Here is a 12,257-nt window from a genome sequence, read left to right on the forward strand (position 1 = left end):
TATTTGACATCCTGGATTGTATTTTGATCCTGTGATCACGTTTTAGGGGCTGGCCTCTCAGCCATGCCTGGACCTTTCACTTATGTATTTTCAACGGTAGAGTTTCTACACTCCATAGATTAAGGTGTGGAGCTCTGCTGTCCCTCAAAGATTAATGCAAAGTACTTATGTTTTCTATTCAATTCATCTTATTTCGCTTCTAAGATATCCATTCGCACCCAAGAACGTGATGAAGGTGATGATTATGTGTGACGCTCATCACCATTCTCCCCTATGAACACGTGCTTGACAAACACTTCCGTTCTACATGAAATAAGCTAGAATGAATATCTCTTAGATCTCCTAACCAGAATCTTCGTGGCGGAAGCTAGAATGATGGCGGCATTCAAGAGAATCCGGAAGGTCTAAACCTTGTCTGTGGTATTCCGAGTAGGATTCAATGAATGAATGACTGTGACGAGCTCCAAACTCGCGATTGCAGGGCGTTAGTGACAGACGCAAAAGGATAGTAAATCCTATTCCAGCATGATCGAGAACCGACAGATGAATAGCCGTGCCGTGACAGGGTGCGTGAGCATATTATTCACTGAGAGGATAAGATGAAGCCATTGGCAAGGGTGATGCCTCCAGACGATTAGCCGTGCCGTGACAGGGCATTGGATCATTTTCCCGAGAGATGACCGAAAGTAGCCATTGACAGTGGTGATGTATCACATAAAGCCAGCCATGGAAAGGAGTAAGACTGATTGGATGAAGATAGCAGGAAAGCAGAGGTTCAGAGGAATGAAAGCATCTCCATTCGCTTATCTGAAATTCTCACCGATGAATTTACATAAGTATCTCTATCCCTATTTTATTATATAATATTCGAAAAAACCATTATCACTTTATATCTGCCTGACTGAGATTTACAAGGTGACCATAGCTTGCTTCATACCAACAATCTCCGTGGGATTCGACCCTTACTCACGTAAGGTATTACTTGGACGACCCAGTGCACTTGCTGGTTAGTTGTATCGAAGTTGTGAACCATGGTATTGGCACCATGTTCTTGGCGCCATTGCCAGGGAAAGAAAGAGCCATGAATTCTACATAATCAACGCGTAATCACGATTGCGCGTACCAAGTTGCTCACGTTGCCAGGGATTGTTTGAGCCTGGACATCACAATTTCGTGCACCAAGTTTTTGGCGCCGTTGCCGGGGATTGTTCGAGTTTGGACAACTGACGGTTCATCATGTTGCTCAGATTAGGTAATTTTCTTTTTGTTTTGTTTTCAAAAATTTTTCAAAAATCTTTCAAAAATTTTTCTGTTGTTTTCGAAAAAAAAAATATAAAATAAAATAAAATAAAATAATAAAAATAATGTTTTCAAAAATAAATTATTCTATGGCTTCAAGATTTTTAAGAATGAATTCTAGTGTTTCATGAAACATGTTGAATCCTATCTGGCTGTAAAGCCATACCCAAACTGCTTTGGGATTGGTATTCAACTAATCACTCCAGTCCATGTAATTATATGCTAAAGCTTGGCTGGCTATTAAGCCATGCCTGACCCTTTGATTGGAGCTTTAGAGCATAAGATTCCTGGAATTCATATTAAAAATTTTGGAATCCTTATTTTTCTTTTCCAAAATAGTTTTTCGAAAAATATAAAATAAAAAATCCAAAAAAAAAATTTAGAAAATCATAAAAATCAAAAATATTTTTCTGTTTTTTGAATCATGTGTCATGTTATAAGTTTGGTGTCACTTGCATATGCATCTTGCATTTTTTCGAAAATATCATGCATTCATAGTGTTTTTCATGATCTTCAAGTTGTTCTTGGTAAGTCTTCTTGTTTGATCTTGATGATTTTTTGTTTTGTGTCTTTTCATGTTTATCATATGCATTCTTGAATTCTTAGTGCGTAAGCATTAAAGAATTCTAAGTTTGGTGTCTTGCATGTTTTCTTTGCATTAAAAATTTTTCAAAATTATGTCTATGATGTTCATCTTGACATTCATAGTGTTCTTGGTATTCATCTTGACATTCATAGCATTCTTGCACGCATTCATTGTTTTGATCTAAAAATTTCATGCATTGCATCTTTTTAGTGTTTTTCTCTTGCATCATAAAAATTCAAAAATCAAAAAAATATCTTTCCCTTTTTCTCTCATCAAATTCGAAAATTTGAATTGACTTTTTCAAAAATTTTTAAAATTTAATTGTTTCTCATGAGTCAAATCAAATTTTCAATTTGAAAATCTTATCTTTTTCAAAATCTTTTTTCAAAAATCAAATCTTTTTCAAAATTTTTGGTTATTTTCGAAAATTCCAAAAATATTTTTCAAAAATCTTTTTCTTATTTTTATCACAAATTTTCGAAAATAACAATAACAATTAATGTTTTGATTCAAAAATTTGAAGTTTGTTACTTGCTTGTTAAGAAAGATTCAAACTTTAAGTTCTAGAATCATATCTTGTGATTTCTTATGAATCAAGTCATTAATTGAGATTTTAAAAATCAAATCTTTTTCAAAACTAATTTCAATCATATCTTTTCAAAAATAGCTTCTTATCTTATCTTTTTCAAAAATATCTTTTCAAAATATCTTTTCTAACTTCCTAACTTCTTATCTTTTCAAAATTTGTTTTAACTAACTAACTAACTAACTTTTTGTTTGTTTCTTAACTTTTTCAAAACTACCTAACTAACCCTCTCTCTCTAATTTTCGAAAATATCTTCCCTCTTTTTCAAAAATTTCTTTTTAATTAACTAATTATTCTTATTTTTATTTTTAATTTTAAAAATTTTTCGAAAAAATACTAACAATTTTCAAAAACCATTTTCGAAAATCACTAACTCTTTTTCAAAATAATTTTCGAAAATTATCCCTCCCCCATCTTATTCTATTTATTCATTCATATCCTAACATCTCATCTCACATCTCTGCCATCCTCACAGTTGTGTTTCTTCCATTATATTACATTCTTTGTCTCCCCCTCTTCTTCTACTCACACAGGGATCCCTATACTGTGGTATAAAGACTCTCTATTATTATTATTATTTTTCTGTGCCTTCTTCTTTGTCATATGAGCAGGAGCAAGGATAAGAACATTCTTGTGGAAGCAGATCCAGAACCTGAAAGGACTCTGAAGAGAAAATTAAGAGAAGCTAAATTACAACAATCCAGAGAAAACCTTTCAGAAATTTTTGAACAGGAAGAGGAGATGGCAGCCGAAAATAATAATAATGTAAGGAAGATGCTTGGTGACTTTACTGCACCTAATTCCAATTTACATGGAAGAAGCATCTCCATTCCTGCCATTGGAGTAAACAACTTTGAGCTGAAACCTCAATTAGTTTCTCTGATGCAGCAGAACTGCAAGTTTCATGGACTTCCATCTGAAGATCCTTTTCAGTTCTTAACTGAATTCTTGCAGATATGTGATACTGTTAAGACTAATGGAGTAGATCCTGAAGTCTACAGGCTCATGCTTTTCCCCTTTGCTGTAAGAGACAGAGCTAGATTATGGTTGGATTCTCAACCCAAAGACAGCCTGAACTCTTGGGATAAGCTGGTCACGGCTTTCTTAGCCAAGTACTTTCCTCCTCAAAAGCTGAGCAAGCTTAGAGCTGATGTTCAAACCTTCAGACAGAAAGAAGGTGAATCCCTCTATGAAGCTTGGGAAAGACACAAACAGTTGACCAAAAAGTGTCCTTCTGACATGCTTTCAGAATGGACCATCCTGGATATATTCTATGATGGTTTATCTGAGCTATCAAAAATGTCACTGGACACCTCTGCAGGTGGATCCATTCACCTAAAGAAAATGCCTGCAGAAGCTCAAGAACTCATTGACATGGTTGCTAATAACTAGTTCATGTACACTTCTGAAAGGAATCCTGTGAATAATGGGACGCCTATGAAGAAGGGAGTTCTTGAGATTGATACTCTGAATGCCATATTGGCTCAGAACAAAATATTGACTCAGCAAGTCAATATGATCTCTCAGAGTCTGAATGGAGTGCAAGCTGCATCCAACAGTACTCAAGAGGCTTCTTATGAAGAAGAAGCTTATGATCCTGAGAACCCTGCAATAGCAGAGGTGAATTACATAGGTGAACCTTATGGAAACACCTATAACTCATCATGGAGAAATCATCCAAATTTCTCATGGAAGGATCAAAAGCCTCAACAAGGCTTTAATAATGGTGGAAGAAACAGGTTTAACAATAATAAACCTTTTCCATCATCCACTCAGCAACAGACAGAGAACTCTGAACAAAATACTTCTAATTTGGCAAACTTAGTCTCTGATCTATCCAAGGCCACTGTAAGTTTCATGAATGAAACAAGGTCTTCCATTAGAAATTTGGAAGCACAAGTAGGCCAGCTGAGTAAGAGGATCACTGAAATCCCTCCTAGTACTCTCCCAAGCAATACAGAAGAGAATCCAAAAGGAGAGTGCAAGGCCATTGACATAAGCATCATGGCCAAACCTGTGAGGAGAGGAGAGGACGTGAATCCCAAGGAGGAAGACCTCCTGGGACGTCCAGTGATCAATAAGGAGTTTCCCTCTGAGGAACCAAAGGAATCTGAGACTCATCTAGAGACCATAGAGATTCCATTGAACCTCCTTATGCCCTTCATGAGCTCTGATGAGTATTCCTCTTCTGAAGAGAATGAGGATGTTACTGAAGAGTAAACTGCCAAGTTTCTTGGTGCAATCATGAAGCTGAATGCCAAATTATTTGGCATTGATACTTGGGAAGTTGAACCTCCCTTGTTCATCAATGAACTAAGTGATCTGGATCAACTGACATTACCTCAGAAGAGACAGGATCCTGGAAAGTTCATAATACCCTGTACCATAGGCACCATGATCTTTAAGGCTCTGTGTGACTTTGGTTCAGGAATAAACCTCATGCCCCTCTCTGTAATAGAGAAACTGGGAATCTATGGGGTGCAAGCTGCTAAAATCTCATTAGAGATGGCAGACAGTTCAAGAAAACAGGCTTATGGACAAGTAGAGGACGTGTTAGTAAAGGTTGAAGGCCTTTATATCCCTGCTGATTTCATAGTTCTGGATACTGGAAAGGAAGAGGATGAATCCATCATCCTAGGAAGACCTTTCCTGGCCACAGCAAGAGCTGTGATTGATGTTGACAGAGGTGAAATAGTCCTTCAATGGAATGAGAACTCCCTTGTGTTTAAAACTCAAGGATCTCCCTCTGCAACCATGGAGAGGAAGCAGAAAAAGCTTCTCTCAAAGCAGAATCAACCAGAGCCCCCACAGTCAAACTCTAAGTTTGGTGTTGAACTCCCATATCCAAACTCTAAGTTTGGTGTTGGAGAGTCTCAACAATGCTTTGAACATCTGTGAGGCTCCATGAGAGCCCACTGTCAAGCTATTGACATTAAAGAAGCGCTTGTTGGGAGGCAACCCAATGTTTATTTATCTAACTCTATTATTCTTGTTTTTCATGTTTTCTTAGGTTCATGATCATGTGGAGTCAGAAAATAAATATAAAAATTAAAAATGGAATCAAAAACAACAGAAGAAAAATCACACCCTGGAGGAGCATCTGCCTGGCGTTCAACGCCAGAACAGAGCATGGTTCTGGCGCTGAACGCCCAAAATGGGCAGCATTCTGGCGCTGAACGCCCAGAACAAGCATGGTTCTGGCGTTCAACACCAGAAATGGCAGCAAAGGGGCGTTGAACGCCCAAAATGGCCACCAACCTGGCGCTGAACGCCCAGAGTTGTGTGCAAGGGCATTTTACATGCCTAAATTGGTGCATGGATGTAAATGCCTTGACACCTCAGGATTTGTGGATCCCACAGGATCATCTCAGGATCTGTGGACCCCACAGGATCCCCACCTACCTCATCATCTCTCTTTCCATTCATGATCATCCCTTCTGTTTTCCATCCACCACTAACATCCATACACCCACTACCTTCAAAATTCAACATCTCTCTCCCACCCAATCCCACCCATATGGCCAAATACACACCTCCATCCATCTCCTCCATATCTTCTTCTTCTTCTTATATTCTTTCTTCTTTTGCTCGAGGGCGAGCAACATTCTAAGTTTGGTGTGGTAAAAGCATAGCTTTTTTGTTTTTTTTCCATAACCATTGATGGCACCTAAGGCCAGAGAAACCTCTAGAAAGAGGAAAGGGAAGACAAAAGCTTCCATCAAGGGTCTATAGCTCAGTGGCAGGACATTTGACTGCAAATCAAGAGATCCCTGAGATACCTCAGGGGATACAATTTCTTCCACACAATTATTGGAAGCAACTAAGGGTGGAACATCAAGAGCACTCCATCATCCTTCACGAAATCAGAGAAGATCTAAAAGCAATGAAGGAGGAGCAACAAAGACAAAGAAGAGACATAGAAGAGCTCAAGGACATCATTGGTTCCTCAAGAAGGAAACGCCACCATCACTAAGGTGGATTCATTCCTTGTTCTTATTTCTTCTGTTTTTCGTTTTCTATGTTATGTGCTTATCTATGTTTTGTGTCTTCATTACATGATCATTAGTAGTTAGTAACTTTGTCTTAAAGTTATGAATGTCCTATGAATCCATCACCTCTCTTAAATGAAAAATGTTTTAATTCAAAAGAACAAGAAGTACATGAGTTTCGAATTTATCCTTGAACTTAGTTTAATTATATTGATGTGGTGACAATGCTTCTTATTTTCTGAATGTATGCTTGAACAGTGCATATGTCTTTTGAAGTTGTTGTTTAAGAATGTTAAATATGTTGGCTCTTGAAAGAATGATGACTAGGAGACATGTTATTTGATAATCTGAAAAATCATAAAAATGATTCTTGAAGCAAGAAAAAGCAGCAAAGAACAAAGCTTGCAGAAAAAAAAAATAGAAAAAAAATAGGCGAAAAAAAATAGAAAGAAAAAGAAAAAGCAAGCGGAAAAAGCCAAAAGCTCTTAAAACCAAAAGGCAAGGGTAAATAAAAAGGATCCCAAGGCTTTGAGCATCAGTGGATAGGAGGGCCTAAAGGAATAAAATCCTGGCCTAAGCGGCTAAACCAAGCTGTCCCTAACCATGTGCTTGTGGCGTGAAGGTGTCAAGTGAAAACTTGAGACTGAGCGGTTAAAGTCAAGGTCCAAAGCAAAAGAAGAGTGTGCTTAAGAACCCTGGACACCTCTAATTGGGGACTTTAGCAAAGCTGTGTCACAATCTGAAAAGGTTCACCCAATTATGTGTCTGTGGCATTTATGTATCCGGTGGTAATACTGGAAAACAAAGTGCTTAGGGCCACGGCCAAGACTCATAAAACAGCTGTGTTCAAGAATCATCATACTGAACTAGGAGAATCAATAACACTATTTGAACTCTGAGTTCCTATAGATGCCAATCATTCTGAACCTCAATGGATAAAGTGAGATGCCAAAACTATTCAAGAGGCAAAAAGCTACAAGTCCCGCTCATCTGATTGGAGCTATGTTTCATTGATAGTTTGGAATTTATAGTATATTCTATTCTTTTTATCCTATTTTTGATTTTCAGTTGCTTGGGACAAGCAACAATTTAAGTTTGGTGTTGTGATGAGCGGATAATTTATACGCTTTTTGGCATTATTTTTAGTAGAATCTAGTTACTTTTAGGGATGTTTTTAATAGATTTTATGTTAAATTCACATTTCTGGACTTTACTATGAGTTTGTGTGTTTTTCTGTGATTTCAGATATTTTCTGGCTGAAATTGAGGGACTTGAGCAAAAATCAGATTCAGAGGTTGAAGAAGGACTGCTGATGCTGTTGGATTCTGACCTCCCTGCACTCAAAGTGGATTTTTTGGAGTTACAGATCTCGAAATGGCGCGCTTCCAATTGCGTTAGAAAGTAGACATCCAGGGCTTTCCAGAAATATATAATAGTCCATACTTTGGCCAAGAATAGATGACGTAAACTGGCGTTCAACGCCAGCTTTCTGCCCAAACCTGGCGTCCAGCGCCAGAAAAGGAGCCAAAACCAGAGTTAAACGCCCAAAATGGCACAAAAGCTGGCGTTCAACTCCAAGAAGGACCTCTACACGTGCAACACTCAGGCCCATCCCAAGCACACACCAAGTGGGCCCCGGAAGTGGATTTATGCATCAATTACTTACTTCTGTAAACCCTAGTGACTAGTTTATTATAAATAGGACCTCTTACTATTGTATTTGACATCCTGGATTGTATTTTGATTCTGTGATCATGTTTTAGAGGCTGGCCTCTCGGCCATACCTGGACCTTTCACTTATGTATTTTCAACGGTAGAGTTTCTACACTCCATAGATTAAGGTGTGGAGCTCTGCTGTCCCTCAAAGATTAATGCAAAGTACTTCTGTTTTCTATTCAATTCATCTTATTTCGCTTCTATGATATCCATTCACACCCAAGAACGTGATGAAGGTGATGATTATGTGTGACGCTCATCACCATTCTCCCCTATGAACACGTGCCTGACAAACACTTCCGTTCTACATGAAATAAGCTAGAATGAATATCTCTTAGATCTCCTAACCAGAATCTTCGTGGCGTAAGCTAGAATGATGGCGGCATTCAAGAGAATCCGGAAGGTCTAAACCTTGTCTGTGGTATTCCGAGTAGGATTCAATGAATGAATGACTGTGACGAGCTCCAAACTCGCGATTGCAGGGCATTAGTGACAGACGCAAAAGGATAGTAAATCCTATTCCAGCATGATCGAGAACCGACAGATGAATAGCCGTGCCGTGACAGGGTGCGTGAGCATATTATTCACTGAGAGGATAAGATGAAGCCATTGGCAAGGGTGATGCCTCCACACGATTAGCCGTGCCGTGACAGGGCATTGGATCATTTTCCCGAGAGATGACCGAAAGTAGCCATTGACAGTGGTGATGTATCACATAAAGCCAGCCATGGAAAGGAGTAAGACTGATTGGATGAAGATAGCAGGAAAGCAGAGGTTCAGAGGAACGAAAGCATCTCCATTCGCTTATCTGAAATTCTCACCGATGAATTTACATAAGTATCTCTATCCCTATTTTATTATATAATATTCGAAAAAACCATTATCACTTTATATCTGCCTGACTGAGATTTACAAGGTGACCATAGCTTGCTTCATACCAACAATCTCCGTGGGATTCGACCCTTACTCACGTAAGGTATTACTTGGACGACCCAGTGCACTTGCTGGTTAGTTGTATCGAAGTTGTGAACCATGGTATTGGCACCATGTTCTTGGCGCCATTGCCAGGGAAAGAAAGAGCCATGAATTCTACATAATCAACGAGTAATCACGATTGCGCGTACCAAGTTGCTCACGTTGCCTGGGATTGTTTGAGCCTGGACATCACAATTTCGTGCACCAACGACCCAGTGCACTTGCTGGTTAGTTGTGCGGAATTGTGACAAAGTGTGATTCACGTTTGAGAGCTCCAAGTCTTTGGCGCCATTGTTGATGATCACAATTTCGTGCACCAAGTTTTTGGCGCCGTTGCCGGGGATTGTTCGAGTTTGGACAACTGACGGTTCATCTTGTTGCTTAGATTAGGTATCTTTTCTTCAGAATTTTTAAGAATGAATTCTAGAGTTTCAAAGTGATGTTCCCACCATCACAAAAGCTGATTGATTCTCATCAATTTAGCTGCTGAATGTAATGTCCTGCTGAAGCTTAGCCAAACATGTCTAATCTTTTTAGACTGAAGCTTTAGACTAACATTGCATGATTCCTGGAATTCTTATTAAAAGTTTTGATTCTCTTTATTTTCTTTTCTATATAATTTTTGAAAAAAATACAAAAAAATTTTTAAATCATAAAACCAAAAATACTTTATGTTTCTTGTTTGAGTCTATTGTCTAATTTTAAGTTTGGTGTCAATTGCATGTCTTTATCCTTCTAATTTTCAAAATTTTATACATATTGTTCTTCATTGATCTTCAAGTTGTTCTTGATGATTTCATTGCTTTGTTCTTCAAATTCTCTTGTTTTGTATGTTTTGTTGTTTCTTACATGCATTTTTACATTGTTATAGTCCTTAGTATACAAACTTTTAAGTTTGGTGTCTTGCATGCATTGTTTATTTGATCTTAGTTGCATTTTTTATTGATTCCCATCATCAAAAATTCAAAAATAATTTTTTTAAAACTATGTCTTTTCAAGTCAATAATACAGAGACTTGAAGATTCAGAACATTCAGCAGAGGAATCAAACAGAAAAAGCTGGGCGTTCAAAACGCCCAGTGAAGAAGGAAAACTGGCGTTTAAATGCCAGCCAGGGTACTTGGCTGGGCGTTTAACGCCCAAAAAGGTAGAGTTTTGGGCGTTAAATGCCAGAATGGATGCCATTCTGGGCGTTTAACGCCAGGATGAAACTAGAGGAAAGATTTTGTTTTTAATTCACATTTTTTTCAAGTTTTCATAATTTTTCAAAATCAAATCTTTTTCAAATCATATCTTTTCAATCATATCTCTTTCAAAATCAATTTCTTTCCATTTTATATTTATTTTTACTATTTTCAAAAATCCTTGCTTCAATTCAAGATTTACTTAAAAAATTTTCAAGTTGTTACTTGCCTATTAAGAAAGGATCAAATTTTAAATTTTAGAATCATATCTTTTAATTTCTTGTTAGTCAAGTAATCAACTTTAGTTTCAAAACTTTCTCTTTTTAATTTGATTTTCAATCATATCTTTTCAATCACACCCTTTTTCAAAATTAATTTTCAATCATATCTTTTTAATTTCCGATTTCAAAATCTTTTTCAAAAAATCACTTGATTTCTTTCTCAATCTTAGTTTTCGAAAATCTCCATCAAATTTTCAAATTTCTTTTTAATTATTTCAAAATCTTTTTAATTTATTTTCGAAAATTCTTCCCCTCTTCTCACATCCTTCTATTTAAGGGACTAAGACTCCTCATCAAGGTGCAATTCGAACTCTGTCCCTCTTGATAAGTTCGAATTCCCTCTTCTCCATCTCCTCCTTCTATTCTTCTTTTCTTCTGACACTTCAAGGAATCTCTATACTGTGACATAGAGGATTCCATACTTTCTTGTTCTCTTCTTTTTCATATGAGCAGGAGCAAAGATAAAAGCATTCTTGTTGAAGCTGATCCTGAACCTGAAAGGACCTTGAAGAGAAAGCTAAGAGAAACCAAAACACAACTCTCTCTAGAGGGCCTAACAGAGCTCTTCAAAGAAGAAGAAACCATGGCAGCCGAAAATAACAACAATGCCAACAATGTAAGGAAGGTGCTTGGTGACTTTACTACACCTACTCCTAATTTCTATGGGAGAAGCATCTCTATCCCTGCCATTGGAGCAAACAACTTTGAGCTTAAGCCTCAATTAGTTTCTCTAATGCAACAGAATTGCAAGTTTCATGGACTTCCATTAAAAGATCCTCATCAGTTCTTGGCTGAGTTCTTGCAAATCTGTGACACTGTAAAGACCAATGGGGATGACCCTGAAGTCTACAGACTTATGCTCTTTCCTTTTGCTGTAAGAGACAGAGCTAGAACATGGTTGGATTCACAACCTAACGAAAGCCTGAACTGTTGGGAAAAGCTAGTCAATGCCTTCTTGGCAAAGTTCTTTCCACCTCAAAAATTGAGCAAGCTCGGAGTGGAAGTCCAAACCTTTAGACAGAAGGAAGGAGAATCCCTCTATGAAGCTTGGGAAAGATACAAGCAATTGATCAGAAGGTGCCCTTCTGACATGCTTTCAGAATGGAGCATCATAGGAATCTTCTATGATGGTCTGTCTGAACTATCCAAGATGTCATTGGATAGCTCTACTGAAGGATCTCTTCATCTGAAGAAGATGCCTGAAGAAGCTCAGGAACTCATTGAAATGGTTGCAAATAACCAATTCATGTACACTTCTGAAAGGAATCCTATGAATAATGGGACGACTCAGAAGAAAGGAGTTCTTGAGATTGATACTCTGAATGCCATATTGGCTCAGAATAAAATATTGACCCAACAAGTCAATGTGATTTCTTAGAGTCTGTCTGGAATGCAAGCAGCAACAGGCAGTACTAAGGAAGCTTCCTCTGAAGAAGAAGCTTATGATCCTGAGAACTCAGCAATGGAAGAGGTGAATTACATGGGAGAATCCTATGGAAACACCTATAATCCTTCATGAAGAAATCACCCAAATCTCTCATGGAAGGATCAACAGAGACCTCAACAAGGTTTCAACAACAACAATGGTGGAAGAAACAGGTTTAGCAATGGCAAGCCTTTTCCATCATCTTCTCAGCAACCG

At 37.8% G+C, this 12,257-nt stretch overlaps 2 non-coding genes across 2 annotated transcripts; both read right to left on the bottom strand.

Annotated features, from left to right (window-relative positions):
* Nucleotides 1–3,608: 3,608 nt before the first annotated feature.
* LOC112761669 (small nucleolar RNA R71) lies at nucleotides 3,609–3,716 on the bottom strand. Its single transcript, XR_003182053.1, has one exon. It is a non-coding gene; the product is annotated as a small nucleolar RNA R71 (small nucleolar RNA).
* A 7,887-nt stretch (nucleotides 3,717–11,603) lies between these two features.
* Nucleotides 11,604–11,711, bottom strand: LOC112761384 (small nucleolar RNA R71). The gene has a single exon (XR_003181781.1). It is a non-coding gene; the product is annotated as a small nucleolar RNA R71 (small nucleolar RNA).
* Between the last annotated feature and the right edge of the window lie 546 nt (nucleotides 11,712–12,257).

This window comes from Arachis hypogaea, chromosome 16 (genome assembly GCF_003086295.3).
Source record: "Arachis hypogaea cultivar Tifrunner chromosome 16, arahy.Tifrunner.gnm2.J5K5, whole genome shotgun sequence".
In the NCBI taxonomy this organism is placed as follows: Eukaryota; Viridiplantae; Streptophyta; class Magnoliopsida; order Fabales; family Fabaceae; genus Arachis; species Arachis hypogaea.